The sequence below is a fragment of the Mustela erminea genome, chromosome 17 (genome assembly GCF_009829155.1).
Source record: "Mustela erminea isolate mMusErm1 chromosome 17, mMusErm1.Pri, whole genome shotgun sequence".
Taxonomy (NCBI): domain Eukaryota; kingdom Metazoa; phylum Chordata; class Mammalia; order Carnivora; family Mustelidae; genus Mustela; species Mustela erminea.
The window spans coordinates 31,745,977-31,772,033 of record NC_045630.1 but is presented as its reverse complement, the minus strand read 5'-3'; the positions used below and the strand labels follow the sequence as shown (position 1 = coordinate 31,772,033).

The 26,057-nt window shown below is 43.3% G+C and overlaps 1 protein-coding gene across 8 annotated transcripts in view; it reads left to right on the top strand.

Annotated features, from left to right (window-relative positions):
* The first annotated feature begins 9,193 nt into the window (after window positions 1–9,193).
* DISP1 (dispatched RND transporter family member 1) overlaps window positions 9,194–26,057 on the top strand; it is a 170,524-nt gene continuing 153,660 nt past the window's right edge. For 7 of the 8 annotated variants that reach the window (XM_032318853.1, XM_032318844.1, XM_032318845.1 and 4 more), the window contains exon 1: window positions 9,194–9,331. The gene's annotated coding sequence lies outside the window, so the exon portion shown is untranslated. Of the gene's footprint in view, window positions 9,332–24,881; window positions 25,029–26,057 lie in introns of all 8 variants that reach the window. The other variant, XM_032318850.1, reaches the window with a different exon arrangement.

Below are 26,057 nucleotides of genomic sequence, written 5' to 3'. Positions count from 1 at the left end.
CTGTAAAAAATGCTGCAATAAATATAGGGCGCACACAGCTTTCCGAATTGTTTCTGTTTTCTTTGGGTAAATACCCAGTAGTAGAATTACTGAATTATATGGTATTTCTGTTTTTACCTTTGTGAAGACCCTCCATGTTATTTCCCACAGCGCTGTCCTGATCCCATTCCCAGAAAAACATGAGGGTTCCTGTACCCCCACATCTTCCTTGGTATTTCTTCAGCCTTAATGATTTTAATATTTTAAACATACGCTTGTTTTTAAAAAAAAAATAAGTAGGAAGGGGGACGCCTGGGTGGCTCAGCAGCATCTGCCTGCAGCTCAGGTCATCATCTGAGAGTCCTGGGATTGAGTCCCGCATTGGGCTCCCTGCTCAGTGGGGAGCCTGCTTCTCCTTCTGCCTGCCGCTCCCCCTGTTCCTACTCTTTCTCTCTCTCTCTCTGTCTGTGTCAAATAAATAAATAAAATAAATAAATAAAATCTTTAAAAAATATATGTAGGACTGATTTTCCTTGCAGGCTCATTGTTTCACCTCTACTTTCCCATATGATCCGTGTCAGACTTCCCTGTGACATAGTCAAGTCTGAAAAGGAGAAACTTCACAGAGGACAAGAGATATCTTCCAGGCTGCGTCCTCTGTGTGTCCATCGAGGAAAAGCTGCTAGCGTTTCCACTGCTGGACCTTTTTCATTTTGCATGTCAGTGACATAAACACACTGACTGGGGATTTGGAGCAGCTTGGACAGCTAGCTCCCTGCTCACCTCACTGTCGACCGTCCTCTTGGCAAGCAGCTCCTTTGTTCTGCCCCTGCAGCACCCGCCTTTCTTCACCCACCACTTCATCATTCTCTGCATTTGACTTTTCTTAGCAAGAGGCATAGATTCAATGTGCATTTTTCAGATCTTCCAGTTGGAAGGACGACCCCTTGTATGAAACATGAGTGCACCTGAGCTCTCCTGTCTGTGAACTCTCACGAAACTCATTACCTTGAGAACCAACATTTAGTCCATCCTATGTATTTACACATCTTTTTAGTATAAAAATTGAAAAAAGTAGTACAATGAAATGACAACACTGGAGTCCAGTTCAGGTTTACCATTTGCATCCAACCAACTATGTTAACACATGGCACGGAACTTTCCTAGCTTCTTTTAGAGTCATGGAGCCAGAAGTCACCCTGGCCCAAAGTCTCAGCTCCTCTCACCTAGCGACGGTGGTGCAGGAGGCCTCAAGTGATGGGCCAGTCCCCTTGCCCTTTTCCAAATTGCTCTTCTGTGATCAGTTCATTTACTTGCACATTTCTCAAACACATGCCAGGCACTGAAGTCATCGGTATTGGTATGTTTCCTGCCTTCTAGGGAGTATGAGTTCATATGAGGAGAGACAAGAAACAATGGCCTGAGGAGGCGTACACGGTGGTTATTGGCCCTTCAGAGACATGAAGGCTTCCGTTGGCCTGGAGGACCAGAGCTGCTTCCCCTGTTTGAAGGATGCTGGGGGATTGCACAGAGAGAGTCATAGCTGGGAGGGCCTGGAAGGTGGATGGCATGTGTCATGGAAGAAGAGGCAGAAGAATGTTCCACGTATAGAGAAAAGCACATGAAAAGACACTCAATAAGAAAAGACAGGGGAGGGTGCCTGGGTGGCTCAGTGGGTTAAGCCATTGTCTTTGGCTCAGGTCATGATCTCAGGGTCCTGGGATCAAGTCCCGCATCAGGCTCTCTGCTCAGCAGGGAGACTGCTTCCCTCTCTCTCTCTTTCTCTGCCTGCCTCTCTGTCTACTTGTGATCTCTCTCTATCAAATAAATAAATAAAATCCTTTAAAAAAAAAAGAAAAGAAAAGACAGGGGAGACAGCAGTGTTCAAGTTCCCACTCACAGAACTTTCTTGAAAGAACATAGGTTTTGTCAGAGGGGTGAGGAGATGCATAATCATGGGAAGAAGTGGAAAAGGAAAAGGTGGAGGATGAATCTAGAAAGACAGCTGGAGGTTCTGAGTAGGAAAACCCGTACCTGCTAAAGGAGTGCATTTTATCCCCAAAGCGGCAAGAAGCCAACCAGTGTTTGCATGTGTGACAAGAATGACCACCACTTACATCTCGGTGTCAGTGTGCAGGCGTAGTCCTCAGTACTCCACCCGCTTTGACTTAACTTCAACCTGGTACCAGTTTTATCTGGTAGGTACTGTTATCGTCCCCACTTTAGATGATGAAGCCAATGCACAAAGAGGGTGACCAAGTTAACGAAGGCCACACAGTCAGTAAGGGATAAAGCTCGTATTTGAACCAAATAAAGGAGATTTGGAAAAACACCCGACAACAACCTGTAGTATGGCACGAGCAAGTGGCCAGAAGTCCAGTCTGGAGGCCATGACAGCAATCCAAAAAAAGGAGTTTATGTGGAGGCAGTAGTCCGGTTGGAAAAGTGCATCAGAGTCAAACAGACTCTCATCCGCTTGTTACAGGATCCAAAGCAGTCTAAGTTCTGCAGGATGATTTCGTCATCGACTGGAGCTCTAATAAAGAATGTGGGTGGGAGAGCATCATGTCTGTTCCATGCTCACTGCACGCGGGGCCGAGCAGCCCTGCTCCATGGTCAGGGTACCACGGGCTTCATTTCTATTACAACCCAATTTCCTTTCGGGAATACAGTCCAGCATTTAAAACAGGGGTGGCATTTCCTTAGTGCATGAGTATTCCCAGAGGGATGTTCTTTTCTATTTTCAGATCAAATGAAACTAAGCTGCTCAGCGTCTGGCTGGGGCTCCCTGTTGGTAAGTGGCCCGTGTTTTGGCAGACTTTCGGTGGGCACTGGGCCAAATGCTAATGATTTCAGTAAATAATTTTAACCTAAACACTCTCTCCTTGCTTCAAAGCCTCCATGGACTAATGACCATGTGCATGAGGACTGACTCTTCCCGACTGTGTTTGCCATGTGTGTCCTCCCTGTTCTGCACAAATTCCCTCTGCAAGGCGGGGGGGGGGGGGGGGGCGGGCTTGGGCACAGGTTGCCCTACTCTGACAAGGCAAACCAAGGCAGTTCTCTGAATCTGTAATGACAAAGTTTGGGCTGGCTGTCATGCCTCCAGTCCCTGGTCTCAGTTTACTTAGCTGCTGAGTAGAGAGGATATTTGTGCCTAATTCGTTCAGCAAACCTTGATCAAGAACAGTCACTGGCTGGGTTCTCTGCTGGGTACTTGGAATCGGAGCCCAATAAAACACAGCCTGTGACTTCAGGGATGTCGATTCTAGCTTCCTCATCTGTCAAGCTCCATGCAGGAATAAGTCACCTGAAAGAAGACAATCTGTGTAGGGAATTGGTTACCCGGGTGATGGACATCACCTGGGGAGGGAGGCAGGGAGCATCCTGTCTACAGGGCTAGGAGACTGGGGAACACTGCAGACTCCCACTCTCCAGGGACCTGATGAGGCTGGGGGCTGGTCCCCACAGTCATTCCCAAGGCAAAGGATCAGCCCAGCTAATGCCAATAGAAAGCAGAAATAATGTCCCACTCCTGACCCCATGGTAACCTCCCAGGGGCAGTGGGTAAAGGGAAGAGTCCACAGGGTTAGGAGCAGGGGGCAGACAGAAATGCAGGCAAATCAGTCATTCTGGAAGGGAGTCTAGTCTGAGCCTGAGCTGGATCCGAAACACGTGTGAGCACACTGCAAGCTTCAGAGCTGGACATCAGAATTCAATTTTCCTACTCCTGCCTCAGGGCCTTTGCCCTGGCTGTTCTGGCTTGGAACTTTTCCCCAAATGTGCCCTCTATTCACTTTTTTCAAGTCTCTGTTCCAGTACCACTTCTTGATGATTGTAATTGACTCCCTCCCCACCACTGCCCCTGTCTTTCACAGTGCCCTACTTTTTCCTAAAATATTTATCATGGTGTAAGATAAACATGTTAAGTTATAACAAATGAACATCTATCATCATGTGAATAAATAACTGTTAAATTGTAACATATTTAACATATTTATTGCTACACCGTTTATTTTTGCCCCCCACCCCCCAGCCACAAGCCTTTAGAATGAAACTGCTCATGGTAGGGATTGTTTTGTCTTGTTTCCTGATGAGCTGAGCAGGGCTGATGCTATCTGGATACCTGCTGAATGAACAGAAGACTGAGAGCATGCTTAGTTGATAAGAAGGTTGTTGGCAAAAGTCTAATATTTAAAAAGGACGGATAGGAAAGCCCTGTGTCCGTCTAGATACTATTGGTCATACTCCACATAGAGAGAAGCCACAGGTGTTTACAGACAATGCTTGCAAGATGTCTCAGGTGACAAAGTGAGACAAGGGCCAGGAAGAGGACAGGGGCCTCCGCATGGAGGCCCAAGGGCTGGGGGCTTGGGCGACTGACACAGGTCTCCAGCTCAGGGAGGGCACAGGCAGATCTCCAGGCCATGAGTGGGCACATGCACGTTCCTGGCCTGGGAAGGGTGTCTGCTCTCCCAGTCTTTGTTGGAGTGAATAGTAAAGACAGTACAGAGAGTAAAGAGGGTGCAGAGAGCGAGGTTGGCACTGCAAATGTCTCAGTGTTCCCTCTTCCAGAAATTCCTCCAACATTTTCTAGGCTGTACTTCTCTAATATGAAAATTCTACTTGACTGCCATGAGGCAAAAAAAAAAAAAAAAAAAAGAAAGAAAGAATGAATAAAAGATATAGAACATGACTTAAGGAGAAAAAAAAAAAAAGAACGCTACAGAAAAATACTTCAAAAGTCAGTACCATGAAGCAACCAGTCCAGCTTAAAACCATTTGCCCACCGAGTTCTCGGGTAAAATCCTAGACTCTAGAACTCTGCCTCCACCTTAAGTTACTGCTTTATAACCATGTGGAAATCAGATCTCTCTCTCTTGAATTCAGGCTTCCACAGATTCCATTGAGTTCTCAACAGTACCCTTCACATATCTGTTGACTTGCTTCTGTCTTTTATTATGAAATGTTAAGGGAAGTGTACAAGGGTGGATTGTTGTGAGACCGTCTAATGCCCTATATATATTTTGGAAGAGGAAGAGTGCAATGCTATACTTAAGGAATCTTGCTTATGTACAACAGGGTTGCCAGAGCTCACAAATAAAATTAGAGGATGCTCAGATTCGAAATTCACATAAAGAATAAGTAAATACTTTCTTATGATAAGTTTGTCCCATGCAATCTTTGGGACATGCTTATATGCAGGCAGTCCAGGTGTGATGACCCAGAAGGGGCCCCACAGAATTAGCCAGGAGGGTCCTTGGCTTCACACGGCCTAGAAAGTTTGGAAGTAAGTTTGTATCATTGAGACTCAGAGCTGAAAAATCATTCTATTATTTAGCTAGTGGTAAAATTTCCAAGTCGGGAGTAGAACTGCGTGTCTACTTCTGTTACCAAACTGTGTAGTGCAACCTTTATTCATGACGAAAGGCTTGTTCTACCAGCCCCGCTGGGGTGAAGCAGGTAAAGCTTTGTCTGGTAGGAGCATTGCTGCTTAGTTGTGAAGCCGCTGGGAGGAAAACATAATGAGGCTTGAGCTCTGATCAGATGTGTAGGGTGTTTGTTGCTTTTGCAGAAAGACAAGCATGGATTGGCATTTACAGTTATCAGCTTGTATAAAAGTCCTTCAGAACACAACCACCCTAAATTTCCAGTTAATGAGAACCATGCCAAGTTTCTCTATGGTGTTTTACAGGCGGTGTTTCCACGAGTATAGGTCTTAAAGAGGTTTGAAGTAGAAATACCTGATTATTATACAAGGTGTCCCTGTGGAAATCACAGGTTTCATTTGAATTCCATAGGAGACAAGAGGTGAGTAAGGCCCTATTTTATTTCTATTTATAAATGTTTACTTGCAGAGGCTATAGATCTGTGTTGAACATATTTCTATGGGATATAAAACCTATAAACCTAGACCAAAATCAGATTTAGGGGAGCTAGGGAATAGAGAGTTACTGTTTCATGGGTCTGAAGTTTCAGTTTGGGAAGATGAAAAAGTTCTAGGGATGGATGGGGACAGCTGCCACACATTATGATGTACAATGTGTATGCATTTGAGCGTGGCCAAAATGTAAATTTTGTGTTTTATATCTTTCACCACAATAAAACAAATTAGACCAAAATATCTAAGGTTGTGTTTTTAAATGTGCCAATCAATTGGGGGACATTTCTGGGGCAGTTCCCCAGACTCCTCTTTTAGGAAGAAAACGCCACCTTAAATGTAATGAATAAACTTTCACTTAAAGCGGTATTATTGAATCACAACAGATTGAGAGCCTCATAAAAAAATACCTTGCTTTTAGGACCCTGCAGCCCAGTTGGGAATTATCAACAGGAGAACATTGGCTGACCTTATCAGTCCATACATAATTTTAATTAATATGATTTTTACAGTAAGCAGTTAGTATTCCCAGGAACATGCTGTTCTGATCGCCTCCAACTACAGGAGTTTATTTTGCAACAAATTACCGGTAACTGTGTGCAAAGGGACGAAGGCTCAGCTGTGGACTGAAGTGCTGCTGAGGATGGTGATGTTGGTTGATCTTTATGAATACAAATAAGAAAAACACCCATGTGTGCATGAGATGGAGTACAGAAAAGTGTAAATACATACTTTAAACTAACCTTACTAGCTCTATTAATGAACCCATTCCTCTATCTGAGCCAGTTGGTGAGTCCCGAGATTTCTTCTTAAAACATTCTCTCCAGGTTCTGAGTAAGCTCTGTTTGCCACCATCACTGACAATGAAATGGAAGTCATGATTTTGCAGTCTGGCTGATGCTGGAGGCCAGGATGTTCAGCTGCACACTTGGGGACTTTGCAGTGGGATCCGGCGGGGGGGGGAGGGGGTATTGCACTCCCTACTCCCTACCAGAAAATCAGGTCACAGACTAGGAGGGAGGAGATTTGAACCAGTCCTGTCTCTGGGACGGTTGAACTATTTGACCTTGGGAAAACCGCTCCGTCCAAGTGGACTTTCCTTCTCCGCTCTGCATAATGACTTTGGAATACATGGTTTCCCTGTCTCCCTCCCATGCACCCTGTGATACTGAGGCAGTTTTCCTGAAGGGACCAGACAGCAGTGGAGGTGTGCAAATCTTCCTCCTGTCCTTGGCCTGGGAGGACAAGCTGGCTTCAGAGCTCTGGTGAGAAGAGTGGGTTGCTGTAGGGTGAGCAGGCAATCTGTGCCTTGTGAATTGCTGTCCTGTTTCAGTGTTGGGTATAGAAATCTACTAAAACCAACGCAAGAAAAATGCGGACTTTATTGGAAAGACACAGAATTTGTTTTAGTTTTTAAAAAAATTTTTAAAATTTATTTTGGAGGGGAAGAAGCGGAGGGAGAATCTCTAGCAGACTCCCCACTGAGTGCAGAGCCTGACACGGGGCTCCATCTTGGGGCCCTGAGATCATGACCTGAGCCGAAATCACACTGAGCCCCCCAGGTATCCCAGAAGGACACAGAATTTTAATACAGTTTGAGGACAGGAAGTGTAGCAGGACACCACAGGGAGTAGAAATCAAAACCTGGCAGGTGGGGACTAAGATGAACACCTCTCAGGTAATGCTGTCTTCTCTCTTCCCTCCAGTTTCCCCTCTTTCGCCCCACCGACCTCGGACATCTTGCTCATGCCTAAGCCAATTCTAGGTTCACATGACCTTTTAAGCTCAACAAGAGAGACCAATTACAGCTCCGATTATGACCCAGATCTGCGCATGAAATTCTCAAGCTATTTGGTGTTGTGGTGGATCTGTCGCAGTTTGCTGTGGCAATGACTATGGACCCATTCAGCAGAGGCTCTGAGAGCGGACAGTCTTCAACAAGGGTGTCTGCAAGCGGCAGAAGCCTTCTCTGGCTAGTCAAGCAACAAAATGTCTGGAAGTACACAGGGGTATCTCCTGCCTCGCAAAGGGTGATCTTTGATCTTTTCTTTAGGGCACTGTCCTTTATGTGCCTGCTCTAAGGGCTATCTTCTGTGTTTTCCTATGCCATGTTTTAAATTCCTGGGGGTGGGGGAAACATCTAAGTGGCCTGATTTAAGATGTGTCCATCTCTGGATTAATCTGTTTTACAGGGGATAATAGTAGGACCAACTTGTCCCACTTTTCCTAACACTAACCCAGTTTAAGCACCACAATTCCAGTGTCCTGGGATCCCCCTCAATCCTGGGCAAACCAAGACGTTTGGTTGCCCTAGAAGAGGGTCACCTGTATATGCATATATGGCTCTTTAAGGGATTGCCCTGTGTGTTAGGGCATTCTAACAACTAAGCAACCAACAGCTGTGGTGACCTATAGCAAAACATTTCATGGAGTGCCTGTTACATTTTACTTCTTGGTAGCCTAGCCCCTGTGCACTTGGACCGGCGCACGCTCGCGCACACACTCACACACCATCTTCTCATTCCTTCAGTTACAACTCTACCACTTGATTGGGTTATTTCATACGCCACCACAAATGGACTGCTCGCCTCCCCAAGGTGGGGAAACCCAAGCTGTACCCTTCTACTCCATCCAGAGCGGATGTTGTGACCTTGAGGTACAGACTCCGTAGGACCTCCATTCTCCCGTTCCTCTGTAACAATCCTGTTATTTCACAACATACCTTGCTACTACCAAAAGGAAAAGAAAAATTGTTGTCATGCTTTTTCTTTCTAAAACGGAAAAGCGGGGCCTGGTGTACAAGAAGGTACTTATTAAACACTAGTAGCAAGCCAGAAAATAACTACATGGAGCCAACGATCCTCATTAATGTAGCGGGTAGTCAAGTTTCATCTTTCTCAGCCCACTCTGTGCTTCCCTGCGGCTTCAGCTGCCATCTCGCTCGGTGGGGGTGACATGCCCACAGCCTTCCCCAATGCGCCCCGCGGCCCGACCCCCGCCATGCAGACCCCGGGCTCCCCGACGCAGTCCGCCGCGCCCCACCCTCGGCTCCCCCACGCAGCCGAGCTGTGTCCGGCGCCCCTCTCCCCGGCATGCACTCCCGCCTCCGCCGGCCTTCAGCTCGTAGCCCGCTCCAGTCACCCCACTCCCGGTCAGCCCGCGGACGTGTGGTGGCCTCCCGCCAGGCTCAGGCGCTCCGCGGGCCACGACGCACGCCTTCTGACTTGACCGCGGCGCACCGAGCTAGTGCCGGGGGATGGGCGGCCGCCAAAGCGCCCCTGCCTCTCCTACCCCGCGCCTCCAGGCCGGGGCGGGACTTCCGGTCCCGCCCGTGACGCCTTCCGGTGGGAGGCGGAAGCCGGCTCCTGGTCGGCATCCGAGCTGGCGCGTTCCGGCGCTCGTCTCTTCAGTGGAGGTGTCTCGGACCCGTCGCCGCCGCTGCTACCCCGCGCTGCGGGACGTGGAGACCGGGTAGGGACGCGGCGGCCGGACACCGGCCGGAGGGCGCGCCGGGGTCCGGGGCTTGAGGGAGGCGAGCATGGTCGGGGGCCGCGGGCGCGGGTGACCCCGAGGACAGGCGTGAGGGGGAGCCTGGGGCGGGGGTCGCGGGCGACGCTGGGCAGGGGATGCGTCCCGGAAGGCGGGAGCCCGGAGGACGCGGACCGCGGGTCCAGACGGGAAGGGTGCGGACTCCGAGCGTAGGGCAGGTGGCCGGCCGCCCGCTGCTGGACGCCGAGCTCGTGGGACCCGCGTGCCAGGTGGTGCCGGCTAACGGGGCGTGTGTGTGCTCACCCAGTGCGGGTCTCCGGAGGAGAGCTCGCATTCCCGGGAAAACGTGGATTCTCCACTGGCCGCGGTCACTCGTGCCGCTGTCTTTGTCAGAGCCGTCAGGTCATGCACTACCTGTAGTCGTCTGCCCCGCGGTGGGGCTGGGACCTCCATCCCCTGACGGCGCCAGCCAGGCGTCCCCGAGACCCGTGGTCCTGCTGGGCGGTCTTCCCTGAGTGGGCAGCGCTCTGGGTTAGGTACTGAATGTGCCTTCACAACGGCAGTGGGACTCACTCCCCTTCTGCTTCACCGACGCGCTTCCACCGAGTTACCTATTGCTTCCTGCTCGTTTTAACCAGAAAGGTCAACTTTACAGAGCCCTGCAGCCGATTTCCACTAGTTCCTGAGAATTTACTTACCTTACATTTCTACTACGTTGCAGTTGACAGCGTGTTAACAAATACTAATGACCCCAGATCTGTCCTCATGTACACATTAAACACATTCAGTTTTCCTTAGTGTTCAGTGAAGTGTATGGGCTTGTTGTAACCTTGACGGAGGTAATCATTATTAATTTCAGCTATTGTCTGTGTTATATATAAGCTTTATTGCCTGCAATGAATTTGTGCATCCCACTCTATATCATGTAGTGTCTCCCGTAAGTGTAATTATGGAGACAGCTGGCTGTGAGCCTCGGGTGTACAAACTGGGCAGGGTAGCAAGGGACAGCCATTCCACTGTGGTTGGTGGAGGGTGAGATCTGATGAACCCTTGCCTGTTGCAGGTGTTTGCTATTTCAAGTGTTAAACTTTTTTATTTTGCAAATTACTGAATTGGTACAGGGAATTTTGGGATCTGATTTGGTGGTCTGACTTGCACTAATTAAATAAACCAGAATATTTTATATTTATTGGTGCCTTACTGTCTTGCTAGCTTATAAATTCCTCCACAACCCCAGTTTTATGGAGGTATAAAATATTTATTGATAAATAGTCATCAGTCAAACTGATGACATATTTAATAAATAATAAAATATTTATTAATAAATAGTCATCAGTCAAACTGATGACAGATTATCACCACACATACTTAATCATCTTTTTTGGGGGGGGGTGGGGAAAACAGTTAAGATCTACTCTGTTCCAGATTTCAGATTACAATATTAGTAACATGCATAAACTCTTGATGGACTTGAAAGTCTGTGCTTGAGTGACATAGTTATGGTTTCCTTATATTTAGGGACATGATTGGAAAGCAATGCTTAGGAATAAACAATGCTTTAACATGTAATTGAGCATATTGAATAATTTCTCAAATTAGAAAATGAAAAGACACTGATCTTTATAGTTATGGAATTAACTATTGTGTACATTTACATACATACATATTAATTCAATCTCATTTCTTTAAATTAGATAATGTTCTTTTTCTGACAAGGCTTGTCCTCAATTTTTTATAAAATCTTGGTTTAAAAAATGTGTTCTCCTTTTCCGTTAACTTTTGGGAGGTAAAACACTTGAAAAAGTGTGCAGATCTTAAGACTTTAGTTTGGGTAGAGGAAAGGCTTGTTTTTGAAACACAAGAGCTTGCCTTCTATGGCAAGTTTCTAGTTATATGTCTGAATGATATATTTGAAATTTGATTGGTCTATGTTCTGGATAATCTTTGGAATTTTTGTTCTTTGTCCTAATTGAGTAAATTATTAAGATTTTATGGATAAATCTATGTGTTATTCTGTAGGACTTAGACACATTTTACAGTTTAACCAATAGTGGAAATTTTTTATGAGGATACAGCAAGTTACTAGTTATTCTTATGGATTTATTATTTCTTTTTGTTTCTGCTATGGTAAAATACATATCTGTGCTTTGGGAGAACTACTAAAACACTGATAGCCCAAAGTCAAGTCTGTTTTTGTATACATGTATTTACACTCTATTGTTTTCCATCATCACCTGTTTGTAATATATGAAGTAGTTTGCTATGTTGTTTTTTGGCTCTGTGTTCTCTGATTGTCAATTTTATAATTACATAGTCCATTCTCAGTTATCTGTACCCCCTAGTTAGAAAGGCCTTTTCTGCCACTTGATGGAATCAGGAGTATTTGTTACTGCTGAGGAATACTGCTTCTGGACAAGGAGGGTCCAAGGAGAGTGTTGATTTTCTGCTAACTTACCAGCCAGCTGCCTTGTCTGTAATGTAAGCATGGCCCTCAGCAAGATTGGCCGAGGCATAGTCAACCCCTTCTTTTAGAAGGACTTCTGTCTTTTTCTTCTGCCAAGTTAGACCTTTTCTCTCAGTGACTAAGGTAACCTGGCCCCAGTGTGACATGGGGGATCAGAGTGGCCAAAAGGGCTGAAGTCCTGTTGGTACAGTCTTGTTCATTCTCCTGAGTCTGATCCCATAAATCTTGGCAAATTTTCAACTCTCCAGACACTTAGTTATGTCTATGAGCCATTTTTTACTTTATTATTGTTTAAAAAATAGTTTTAATGCTAAATCATAATAGGTTGGCTTATATAAATGGACTCAGTTTTGCTTAGAGTTGAGGCATCACAATAAATTATACATGAACTTTCCTATTAAAGTGATACAGTCGGAGATATTCTAGAACATACTCTGATTGCCATTAGTCTTTGCTCTTTTACTACTTTTCTTTGTTGGTTTGCTTTAATTTGAGATCCTAATGAAAAGAAAAACTCAAAAGATGTGGGGGAAGCCACCATTACCGTTGATGTGTTAAGAGGTGATGGTGGGAGCGGTCTCTGGTGGTTGGGAGTATCTTAGTCCTGACATTGTTAGAATTGCTGGTGCTTGGTGATAATAAAAGCAGAAAGACTTAGGTGGCTTTATCATCGTTTTAAAGTACCCTACAATGAGTCCTTTATTGCCTGCAGGGGGCAGAAAGAGGGATGCCTCCTACTTCTCTCACCTTCTTGAGAATGACCTGGCAGAGGCTCTTGAAGTCAAAAGTTTACGTGGTAATTAGGAATCATGGAAAAGCTTGAAGGAGGGTTGAAATGTGAATGAAAAAAATAAATACTGAGGTTTATTTTAGCGTTGGTGTTTATTTTCAATATCTAGAAGAAGAAAGCGAGGAGATTGATGAGAACGCCAGGCAGTATATTTGAATAGATTTGTCTTAATTAAAGTGGAGGAGGTAGGGCAGATTCTAGGAAGTGATGCATTATCAAGTTCTAGACTTTATCATAAGAGCTAACTACTATGCAGATAAGGACTATCAGAGTCAAGACCCAATATTTCAAACTTAAGTGGTGACTCTTTCACAGTGATTGAATAGTGTTGCAAAAATAAAAATAGTACAAGGAACCACTTGTATACGTTTTATTTGGATTTACCTATTAACATTTTACCCCATTTACCCCATTTGCTTTATCACTTGAGAAAAAGAACACTTTTTTTTTTTTTAAGTAAACTCTACCCCCAACATGAGCTTAAACTCATGACCCCGAAATCAGGAGTCACGTGCTTTTCTGACCAAGCCAACCAGGTCCCCCCAGTAGAAGGCTCATGTAAAATATACTTCTGAATAGAACTGCTAACTTTATGTTTCTTTCCTAACAAATAGTTAATTGATTGGCTCTAATTCACCCAATGCTAGTGCTAGAAAGTATGTTGGTAGACACTCTGATGTGCCTCATTGAAGGGTGGTGAATGTTGGCTAGTCCACGACCAGTGCGCTTTGATTTCTAGACCTCTGTAGCCTCTTCCAAGGTCTTATCATCCTGAACTGGGGTTATAATTCCTATGTCTGTTTGTTGCTTTGTGGCTTATACATTTTCATTTGATCTCAAAACAAGCACGTAAATGTTTTTCTTAGACATACCTGATCTTGCTTACATTTATTCAAGTCTGCCTCTTTTTTTTTTTTTTTTAAAGATTTATTTTATTTAATTGAGAGAGAGAGAGCATGCATGGGGGAAGGAGCAGAGGGAGAGAATCTTCAAGCAGACTCTCTGCTGAGCAAGGAGCTGCTGCCCACTTGATCTCAGGACCCTGAGATCATGACTTGAGGCAAAACCAAGAGGATTTTGGCTCAGTCAAACCAAGACACTCAACTGACTGAGACACCTGGGTGCCCCAAATCTGCCTCCTCTTAATCTCTAGTCCTTGGTTATTGAAAACAGCTGAACAGTATCCTTCTTAAGGACATTTGGCCTATTTTGTAATAAATACCTTGTTAATCCCTCAAGTAAGACTATTTTTATACCTTTAGGATTTGTACCTAAAAATATTCTTTCTATGTCTTTAGTCTGTTCACAGGACCTTATGTGGGTTGGTTTCAAGATCCCAGGTTTTTCATATCCTTTTTAAAGTGCAATGAGCAGAGCTTGGAAGACTCTAAGTAGAAAAATGAATGACTGATCATTTATGTGTAAATTATTTATAGAGTGCTTCTCTTATCTAGTCATTTGGTCCTTAGGACAGGTAGTATCCCATGTCAGAGACGGAAACCATGAGCTGTAGAAAGATTCAGTCACTTACCCAATATCCTCTGGAATGAGGCTGTGTTCTATCTAGGATGCAACCCTTGGTCTTCTGACCTCAAATCCACATACCCTTTATCCTGAGTCACCTGTTCTACTGCATCTCGCATTTAGGTCCTTCTATATCACATATTTTTGGATGTATTTTAAAATCCCTTTGGCTTTCTTGTTCTCCCTTTTCACCAACTGAACTTGGTGTTAAGAGAAGAAAGCACTGACTCTACTTAATCTTTCCTTCTGCACTTAAAATAATATCATTTCAGGATTAGAGTAGATGGTAGTAGTCATTTAATCCAGTCTTCTACCTAATTTGGATACTTTCATGACCCTTCCCTTCCTGGGATTTATGGGAAGGGATTTTTTTATGGCCCTTGCAGGAAAACTTAGAGTAACAAGGTGTTCACATTTTTCTAATCAGCCTTGGTTCATTGTTGGGAGGCTCCAGTAATAAGATTATTTTTTTACTTATAACAGATCCAAATTACCTATTGTGGTTCTTATCTATTTGTTTTAGTTATATCATCCAGAGCAACATAGGTCTATTTTCTCTTTGCAATGTAAAATTTTGTCACGTATTTAAGGATAAATGTGTCTTCTCAGGTTATTATCTCTACCTAGATCTCTTACCGTCCTGATCATACTATTCTAGCTGCACTAGGTTGGCTGTATCTTAAAAATATGGCTTCCATAATTGTCTGCACTATTTTAGATATCAGATTAAGGCAGCAAATGGTGGGACCATTACTTACTGTAAGGTTCTATTACTGCATGTTCAATATTATTGAAGTCCAAAATGACATTAACATTTAAGAAGACACATCCTGCTCTTATATTAAGCATTTAGTAAGTCAAAGCCCCCCAAATTTTCATGGGAAATCTGTTAGTCTGGCCCCCGTACCTGTGCAACTATTTTTTTTAACTGAACCACAGGATTTTACGTTTGTTCCTGTTAAATTTGATCCTGCCTGGGTCTCAGAGGTTCAGCATTTGAGCCTGTAGTGATCTATTTTGGTCTCCGTTTTCTTACATGCTTATCCTTTAAGCTTTGTCTTTTACATTTATAATAGTTAGCTCTTCAAGCTTTTGTGGAGTCAGGGCTGGCTTTGGATTGGTGATAGCTACATAGCTCATGCTCCTCATCGGGAGCATGGTTTTCTGTCCACATATGTTTCTGCTGGGATATTTGCCACTCAGACAGGACGCAGGATGACCTCATGGTGCGGAACTGAGCTGTGCCCAGGGCTGCTGCGTGTCTTGCACTCCTAACCTCGGTCCACCTTCAGTGGCCCTTGGTGTCTTCAGTGCCCCTCAGCCATTCTCAAAATCAAACTTTAACAAAGCCCCATAGGCTTTAAAATTAAACCGTATTATGTTTCAGCCTTATAAAATCAGAGGAAGCCAGTTTGTCTTCAGAGTGTGTATGCAGAACTCTTTTTAGATTAGGGACAACACATATGTGCTAACATCATGATTCTGATTCATTCTTGAACACTGTTAAAAATGTGAGACAGAGTCCACACTTGGTATTAAAGAATACTGGGATTTATTCTATCTGTTGTAGGTTGAAGGAGGAATGGCTGCAAAGGACGCCTACCACATACTCCCATTGTTGATACAATTCAGTGCATCTTGACCCACTGGGTGCCAACACCTCCACCCTAGGGGATTTGGAAATCTGTGGGAAAGTATTTGTTTGTCACAGTGAGGGATGTATGTGTGTGTAGTTAGCATTTAGTGTTTAGGAATCAGTGCTTTGGGCAGTCCGACACAACAAGAAAATATCCCATCCTAAAATCTTGGTGTCCCTCGTGGAGAAACACTGTCTAGCTTGGAGAAGAGTCTAATTATGGGAACTACCTTGAGCAGGACAGTCACTGGGACTTAAACAGAGACCAGATACCTGTTTGTCAGGGATGTAACTATAGGCATTTTGGCATCAAGTGGGATATTGTACGATCTCCAGGGACTTTAACAGCTGGGTGATTTTCCGAGTATATGGCAGGGGTCAGCAAAGTACACCCCCCCGCCCCCCCCCACCCTGCTAACAATGGCCTATGTTAGTAGGTAAAGTTGTGTTGGAACACAGATATGCTTATCCATTTCTGGATTGTCATTGACTGCTTTGGGGCGACACCAGCAGAAGTGTGAGTGGTGGCCATAGAGACTTTATGGCCTGCAAGGCCTAAACACTACTGGCCTCTTTACAGAACAAGTTTCTAGTTATCATATATCATAATGTTTTTTGAATGGCACCAGTGTGTGAACTGCTGTCTCTAAGTGTGTGACTCTTAGATCCTTAGTAGTTTTGTGTGTAGTGATTCAGAAATCTTTTTCTCTGTCACTGTTGAAGATTCACCAGTTGAGGGATCAACAATAAAAATTAGAGCTGGAGAATACTCAGCTTGATTTTGCAAATGTCACCAAGTGGGACAAAGTCTACCTCTATTTGGTATGGTTCCTCAGTGTTTGAGATTGGGCTGATGGTTGACTTTCCCCACAGTGATGTTACACTAACAGGTAGTGAGGAAATACTTTCAAAGCCATGACAATGAGAAAAAAAAAATAGAATCTCACAGTCTTCGTAAATCAGTTTTGGAGCTTAAAAATTCCATGTAGGAAATATCACTGTTCTTTTCCCTCCTATGTATTTTAGTAAAGAAAAGCACAGTGATAGCGGTATTGCTAGTTTGTTGGCGTTGTGCAGGAAGTACTAACTTAAAAATAACCTTCTGAGCACTTATTTAAAATACTTTAAAATATAAAAGCATTTTTTAAATGTTAAAGAAGAGGTTGCAAGAAACAGACATCTGTTAACCCTTATTAAAAAAAAAAAAAAGAAAGGGCACCTGGGTGGCTCAGTCATTAAGTGTCTGCGTTCTGCTCTGGTCATGATCCCAGGGTCCTGGTATCGAGCTTCATATTGGGCTCTATGCTCAGCGGGGAGCCTGCTTCTCCCTTTTCCACTCCCCCTGCTTGTTTTCCCTCTCTTCCTGTGTCTCTCTCTGTTAAATAAATAAAATCTTTAAAAAACAAACAAAAAGGAAAAAAAATACCAGTCTTAGTCTGAGTATGTTGGTGTCTTGGGCTCCCCAGAGATACAGAGCCAGTATATATATGTGTGTTTGTTTCAAAAGAAATTTATTTGGGGGCGCCTGGGTGGCTCAGTGGGTTAGGCCTCTGCCTTCGGCTCGGGTCATGATCTCGGGGTTCTGGGATCGAGCCCCACATTGGGCTCACTGCTCAGTGGGGGGCCTGCTTCCTCCTTTCCCTTTCTCTGCCTGCCTCTCCGCCTCCTTATGATCTCTGTCTGTCAAATAAAAAAATAATATCTTAAAAAAATAAAATGTTTAAAAAAAGAGAGATTTATTTGAAGGAATTGGCTCATGAAGTTTTAGGGATTAGTAAGTCCAGAATTTGTAGGGCAGGCTGACAGGCTGGAACGTCAGGCAAGCATTGATGCTGTCAGACTTGAGGCAGATATTCCTTCTCTGGGAAACCTCAGTTTTTGTTCTTAAGCCTACAGCTAAGTAGATGAGTCCTACCCACACAATTGTGGGTAATCTCCTTTATATAAAGTCAGCTTCTTGAAGAAATATTAACCACATCTACAAAATACCGTCCAACCAGGTTGACCATAAGACCAACTTTCACAGTTCTTGAAACATATTTGGTATGTTAAAATACTGGGTAGTAGGGGCGCCTGGGTGGTTCAGTGGGTTAAAGCCTCTGCCTTCGGCTCAGGTCATGATATCGGGGTCCTGGGATCGAGCCCCGCATCAGGCTCTCTGCTCTCCAGGGAGCCTGCTTCCCCATCTCTCTCTCTGCCTGCCTCTCTGCCTACTTGTGATCTCTGTCTGTCAAATAAGTGAATTAAAAATATATAAAAAAAATACTGGGTAGTGAGTACTGATGAGGATAATGTCTATATTCATAGACCAGTAGCTTCCAAGGGATTACCTGGGTCTTCATTCATGTGTCAAATAAAGAATAGAAAATGGACAATTAAATCAACCTTGTCACCCTTTGAAATGTAAAAGTTCTGTTTTTCATAGTTTTTATATATTGTGTATTAATTTTTAAAATTTGGAGTACCCTGAATAATTTAAGAATTTTATAACTCTTTTTTTATAAGTTGTTACTAGCCTTTTTGCATAAAAAAAATTCTTAAGCGGTGGGAATTAGTTTTGAGCTTATTTCATCAAATTCTCCTCATTTGTGGTTGAGAAACCAGTCCCAGGAAGGTGGATGATTTTGTCCAGGTAACACAGTGAGTCAAAGAACCATCATTAGAAGCCGAATCTGATTTTCAATCCAGTATGGTTCTGCGATGAGAGTGATTCCAGAGAAGTAAAGGGCTTTTCTGAAGAGAGGGTGATTTTGAGTCATTACTTAAGGGATTGAGTATGAATTGATAGTCCAGAGAATGGAGATGATATTTAGGCCACTTGGTGACACTGGGGGGAGGATGGGCAGAGAGAAGTGGGTGTGTCCCATGGTGTGCACAGGTGGACAGCATATCTGCTTAGGGCCACAGTAACATGGGATACCCCTGGGACCTAGAGAGATTTCACAGGGAAGTACAAGCTAGCCATGGGATGATTCCCAGGGGATATTCCAGAGGCTCTCAAGTCGGGGAGAATGTGTGGTTCGGAAGAAGTTGCTTGGGAGAGCTTTCTTTCCTGAGGAGGTTAGTAGAGAAATAGGAGCTGTTGGAACTCAAGTGTTGTCTGAGAAAGCACAGGGTGGAGTTTGGAAGTCCTTCCAAGAGGGAATTTTAAGGGTTCTGTGGGGCATTGTGAAAACATTGTAGGAAGTAAATGGGTCCTTTAGAAGGTTGCGTGGGTTTAGGCATCGTCCACGTTTACTTCCTTACCTGCAAAATAAGCATATTAATACCCACTGCACATAGCCAGTAGAGGGAGTAAAGGAGATGATGTACACCATGCACTCATTTGCATAATGCCTGGCGCTCGTAGTACTAAAAATGGTAGCGTTTATATACTGTATCCTGGCTGCTGGCTGAGAGTCTTAATCAGAAGCTGTCACTAGAGATTCTTCTTTCTCCCCTTCGCTTATGCTCACTCCAGCTACTTCGTGCCAGCCCACAGCTGTTCAATGTGGTTTCTTACTTCAGCTTTAATATCTCAGGCAGGGGCACATCTCTGACCATAGATAGTGCTACTTCATCTCTGTGGTCAACAGGCTTGGTCCTTCTGAATAAGCTCTGCCCCTTTTTGGGGGGTTGTATTTCAATTGCAGATTTCATTTCATCAAATTGAAACAGTATACTTAACTATGGCATTATTTCCAATTTTATTACTTTTTTTTTTTTTTTTTTTTTTTTTTTTGCCTTTTGGACTATAACTAGGAAGATACAGTTGGAAAGGGGAGTGAAGGTGCAGGATTTTGAAGCAGCTTCTCCCTTTCCTCTTCAAAGGGTTATTTCCTTCAGGTTTTGAGTAGAAAACAAAATGTAGTATTTCAGTGGATACCTTCTCCAAAGAGGACTGCCTTAAAAAGACATTTTCTCCAATAATTGCATCTTAAGATATAAAACCATTTCTGGATATAGACTCGGCAGTAGTCTAACAGATTTTTTTAGTGTATGGGATAAAATTTGAGATGACTAGACATGAGGCTCCAACTGTACAATGTGATTATTTCTGAACCAGACCCGGGAGCCGTTTCCCTCGTGTTCAGAACAGAGTAACCTGGAGTGTTTAGTTTCATTCTAAGGAGCCTTGCTGGTACTTGGACATCTGTTGAGTATAGGTCTCTCTGGAACCCTTAAGGCTCTTTCGTTCCCTGCTCTGCTGTATCACCCGTTTCTCTCTCCCTCTAGTACCTTAACCTCTCCTCCCAGTGAAATTTTCCTTAATTATTTGATTATGTTAATTCAGAGGAAGGTGTGGGTGATCAATAGACCTGCTCCTAAGGTACACTATTTAAATTGTATATGTATTTTAAAGTGAAATTTGAAGAACCAAACAAAAACCTATCAGTCTTGAGCATTAGTACATGGTTTAATATGTAGAGATTGCTTGTTTACCTGGTCTCTTCAGACTTCCTTATTTTGGACTTCCAGTTTCTGAAGAACATGTTTCTTCCCTAGAGGAGTCAGGAAGAGGAAAAATGATAATGGGGAGAGGTAGGGCTTTCTCAACTTGACATATCAGTATAGCTGCTTCATGACTTTCTTCCTTCTTCAGGTCCTTCCTCCGTAATCTCATTACATTTTTTTGTTGTTGTTGTTTAAATACTCTTTTTATGAAATGTACCTAACTCACTTCTTAATTGTAGGTTCCTGTCTTCCACCTTGCCATAAGTTAAGTGCTCCTAATTTATGGTATTGAGTTACAGGTCCTCCTGTGAAGCTTATGATTTCACTTGTTCTTTTTAGAACAGTAATAATAAGTTCTGTTGATATAATGAATTTTTTCCACCCCAAAGTGTAAGTCACCACTACATGTGTTCCTTTTGTTGAAATTGTCTCTAATAACACTGGCTTCTATTTATTGATCATATGCTACATACTGGGCACTGCACAGGGCATTTAGGAGACATTGTATTCAGCCCTCGCAATAACCTTATTTAAGGTAGATATTTATATTTCCCTTTTATGGTGAGGAAACCGAAGTTTGGAGAGGTCAAGTAATTTGTCTAAATTTATAACACAGACAGTGGAACTAAAATTCTAAAGCTTATCTGCTTTTGATTGTACACCGTTTTCCGCTGTGTTTCAGAAGAGCCTTAAATTTGGCGTCTACCCTCAGGTACTTCCTAGAGAGTATAAGCAGCATGTTGCTTCTAGAATTGTTCTTAATATCCACGCACTCACAGTAGTGTTCCACTTTAAACTTGCATGAAATGCAATCAGGGTATTATGGATAACTGTTTCTTTCAAGGATGGTGCCATAATGTAGCTTCTAGCTTAAAGTAGTTTAGTAAATGCTTACAAAATATTTGCTGCACGTGGATAAAAACAATGACACAAAGAAAGGAGGCAGTTAAAGTAGAGGGCTGATCACAGAAGAATGAATTTCTTTTGGAATGTGAAGCAGGAACTTTCTCATATTACAGCCGGCTACAGGGCAGGGCTGGAATCTGAGCTTTGACAACACCGCCCAGACTCTTTCTTGTTTTTCTGCTTTATAACCACATGTTATTGCCAGCTGAAAAGGATAATGGGGAGTAATGATGAATGCATTTCCATTTGCTGCAAAGAGAATTTTAGACATTCTCGATCTTTTTAAACTGAGACAAAAAGCCTGCTTTGAAATGAAGAGTGAATTAGGGGCTACGGGTAAGCGGTTCTTAGATTCCTGCTCTAGGAGCTGGTGCAGGTGATACTGATGGTGGTAGCTGCCAGTTCACAGTTGGGTCTCAAATAGTTTCGGCCCCAGGGGTGGTGTAAGAATTCAGTTTTTCTTCAGTCTTTTCTTTTCATCCCCGAGTTGTAGGTTTTGGGCATAGGTGTTACTTTCCCTGAGACTGCTAAGGTTTTCTTAGGCTGTCAGTGTCAAACACAAACCAGACTTCTAGAATTATCTGCTATGGGTACTTGTTCCCATGGAACACGAGAGAACTCAGCTGTTGTGAAGAGCCTCCCGTAGCACCTGCTGGCCCCCAGCTGCCCAGGCTGTGAGGCTGGCATATCAGAGTGCTGTGGTCATAGCATACTTTGTATGGTTCTTGATTCTTTTTGACTTTATTGGGGTTTTTTATGGTTGCCCCCTCAAGGTCACTGCAGCAGCGTATTGTAGAAAATTTTCATTAGTTCCTCAATACTGTGACTTGATTATTAGTGATCAGTTCTTTGGGCTTGAGTGAGCAGATGAGTCTCCACTGTGATGTCTTAATAACTTTTAATGATTTAATATGTGGCTGCTTGGCATTGGATCTAGTTACTGTGTTTGCAGGATGCTATATGGTGGGCATTTGCATTGTTTCCTATCAGGGAGTGACAAAATTGTAATTTATTTAGCCACTGCTTGAGGTGCTTTTTGACATTTCTGGTAGTGTGGCATTGTAAAATAATATTAGAAACAGGATAATAATTCCATAGCTAGCTCACAGTTATGGAATATTTACCGTGTGATTTTTATGCTGAGGGCTTTTACATCTGTCATATCTAATTTAATCCTTACTGCAGTCCTGTTAAGGGCTGTTGTGCCTGCCTCCCAGATGGAGACTGGACTACATGGACGCTAAATAGCTTACCTTACCTGTGTTAAACCGTCATCAGGGCTGGGATCCAAATCTGGGCATCCTAACCTCAGGGCCACAGCCCTTAACTACTCTGCCGGACAGCAAGCTCTGATGCCTTCAGGTGTAGACATCATCCAGTTCCGTTGAAGCTTCCTACTCCCGGAAGTCCATGTGCCCTATCAGAGTCTGTGTGTACATGCGGGATTTTACATTTCTAGTCAAATAGAACTTTCTTCTTTAGTTTTAGTGGTTGCCAGTTGGTGTCTTGCAAAAACAGTTCAGCTTTTATTTCGGGTGAGAGGACTATGTCACCTTGTTGACTCTGTGACATACTGCTTTCAAGTTGGTAGCCAAACCTTTGTACTGGGAGAAACAAAAAGTTAAAGCATTCATACTGTATTTTGGGTTATATTGGAGTTTAGGGGCAGATCCGTCATTTGAAGTTTATCTTAGGCATGGAAATAAATTTCTGTTCCCTAAAATGTACAGATGGTGAAGTTCTGGAAGTGTCCTGTGTAGAAGAGAAAAAAGTCTACTCAGAATTTAAAATTGGCCATGGACAATTTAAAGTGGGGATGGGATGAGCACATGGATAATCCATATGTGGGTTGTCAAACAAAGAGTTTTTCACTTTCTTTTGTCCTTGGAGTCAACCTTTATAACACTATCATTGGGAAACACTTGACTTACTAAGCTTTACTGAACATTCTGATTTTTGGATCAGTTTTTAAATTCACAAAATAATCTTTATACAACAGATATTATTTCATTGTATTTTGGGATTATATGCTCAATTCTGAATTTTGACAAATTTTAATTAACTGAAATAAGTTACGTATTGATGAGATAACATAATTTTTTTCAAAGACTTTGTTTATTTTAGAGAGAGCATGAGCGGGGGCTGGGGGCGGGGAGCGGAAAGAAAATCAGATTCCCCACTGAGCAGGGAGCCCAATGCAGGACTCAATCCCAGGACCTGGCTGGGATCATGACTTGAGCCGAAGGCAGACACTTAACTGACTGAGCCATCCAAGATCAGTCTTTTTCTGATACAAACTGTTTTTATTGGTATTGTGTGTTCTGGGACTTGATTTTTTTTTTTTAACATTTTATTTATTTGTGAGAGAGAGAGAGAGAGAGCATATGAAAGTCACAAGCAGGGGGAGCAGCAGAGGGAGCACTAAATGTCCCGCTGAGCAAGGAGCCCAATGTGGGACTTGTGCAGGACTTGATCCCAGGACCCTGGTATCATGACCCGAGCCAAAGGCAGATGCTTAACTGACTGAGCCACCCAGGCATCCCGGGACTTGATCTTTTAACCCCCGAAATAATAAAGTATTTAGATTTACCCATATGCATTTATCTTTTTTTTCTTCTTTTGTTCAATTTTTTGTACCTATTGACAGGAAGATGAATTATTTTTAATTTATACCCCCTTGGGGCGCCTGGGTGGCTCAGTGGGTTGGGCCACTGCCTTTGGCTCAGTTCATGATCCCAGGGTCCTGGGATCAAGCCCCACATCGGGCTCTCTGCTTGGCAGGGAGCTTGCTTCCCTTCCTCTCTCTCTGCCTTCCTCTCTGCCTGCTTGTGATCTCTGTCAAATAAATAAATAAAATCTTAAAAAAAAATAATGTATCCCCCCTTTAGGGCTTTCTGTGGGAGAGGCTGTGCTCTGACTCTACACTTTGCTTAGGCTCCCAGTTGCACCTCCTGTTATCCTGTTTCCTATAGCTTCTCCTCTCCCCACTTCAAGTGCTAGCCACCAGGACTGTGCACATGTGCCTAGGACATGCTGGTTTCAGAACTAACTCACCTCTAGATTTGTGCTTTCTTACCATTTCTGCCTTAGAACATTTCTCTGTCTTTATAGCTGGCTCTGCCATACATTTAAAAAATAGTTTAAAAATATATAATACAGCATTTTTAGGGAATCTCCAGCCATTGGGTTTGCACTGTCAAAGAAGTCCACATTGTTGTGTGCTTGATTGAAGTGTTTTGCATTGAATCTGGGGTTGGGGAGGACTTATATACCCATTCTTACTAACAGGCAAAACTCTTCCATTGAGAGTCATAAGAAATAACTTGTTTCAGCCAGCCAGGTACCCCAGAAACAACTTGTTTGAAAGAGAATGATGGGGTTCAGGCCATGCTACCCCAAAATATGGCACTTTGGCATGTTGAATATTTTAAGCTGAAGGAATTTGAGAAATGGCAGGTATAGGAAGGATTTTCTGACCTTCCCCCGAAACAGGTCATAAGACCCACATATGAGAGGTGCCCTCACTAAACCCAGAGGAAAGGAACATCCTTATCTCTGATGGAATAATGCCAAGGGGAATTTAAAGAATAGTCCTTGCTAAGTGTCCCCATTTTACTACTTCTTTATCTCATCACATTTTTCCTTGACTCTATTCCTTGTCATATCTAGTATAAAAACATTTCTTTGGTCTTAATTTCCTTCTGAAGGTCCTTCTGTCACATATTTATGTTATATAAATTGGTATGCTTTTCTCTTATTACTCTGTCTTCTGTTACAGAGAGCCAGTCAACTTTTAGAAGGGAGAGAGAAAAGATATTTTCCTCCCCTATAGTTTCTGGTGACCATGAGGGCATGGCTGGGGCACCCCACTCAATCCATAGTCTGCAGATGGAATCTTGGGAAAACTGACAAAAGCCCAGGAAAGGTAAGACTTCTTGCCACAGTTACCTCTCCCACATCTCTGTCTGTAGTGCCCAGTCTACACTAAAGAGAGGAAGGAAATAGTTTTCTTTTTCCCTTCCTTTTCAAGTTTAGATTATCAAGAGAAAAATAGTTGTTAAAATCAGATCTTTGAATTGTGACTCTCATGAATTTGGTTTTGGGTAACCAGGTGAGTACGGATCTTCTCCCTCCCAGGGACAGCTGTCCTCCTCCATCTCCTGTCTGTCTCCTTGTGTCCTGAAAGCCTGGCTTGCCTTTCTCCCTGCTGGGGCATATGAGTTATTGGACTTGTGTGTACAGTTGGCCAGATGCAGGTTGGGGTTCCCAGGGATGTGGCACCTCATTTGTGGCTAATGTCCTCCCCACTATTGCTACTTCTCAGGGGTGTTGTCTTACTCTTTCTTTTGGCTGTCTTTGGGGGTGACTCTAGATCTTGAGAGGACTATATCTTCTGCAGCCTCTTTGGGGAAGCCTGGTTGTGTCCATGTTTGAGCCATAAAAGGCTCATTGGTTTTAAGTCATAAAAGGCTCATCAGTTTGGAGTCACTTGAAATAGGTATACCTTTGGTTTAGAAAAAAAAAACAAAAACAAAAAAAAGTGGGCGTTGGGGGAATTTTAGGGTGTTGCCAGGAATTTTCATTCTTTGTTCTGTCTGAAACCTGATGGGATATTTTAAAAGTGTCTTTATTTTATTTTATTTTATTTTTTATTTTATTTTATTTTATTTAATGAGAGAGAGAGCGCAGGTGAGGAGAGGGAGAGAGAATCACAGGCAGGCTCCACAGTCAGTGCAGAGCTTGATCTCATGACCCTGAGATCATGAACTGAGCCAAAATCGAGTCGGTTGCTTAACTAACTGTGTCACCTAGGTGGTCCTGGGAAAAGTTTTCAAATATTTGCAAGACAACAACTTATCCCCATTGTCCACTTCATATAGCATAGTAGTGGTTGTCAGGATTGGAAAATTAAAATCAGTCGTATTACCAAAGGTGGACTGGAGATGATAACTCC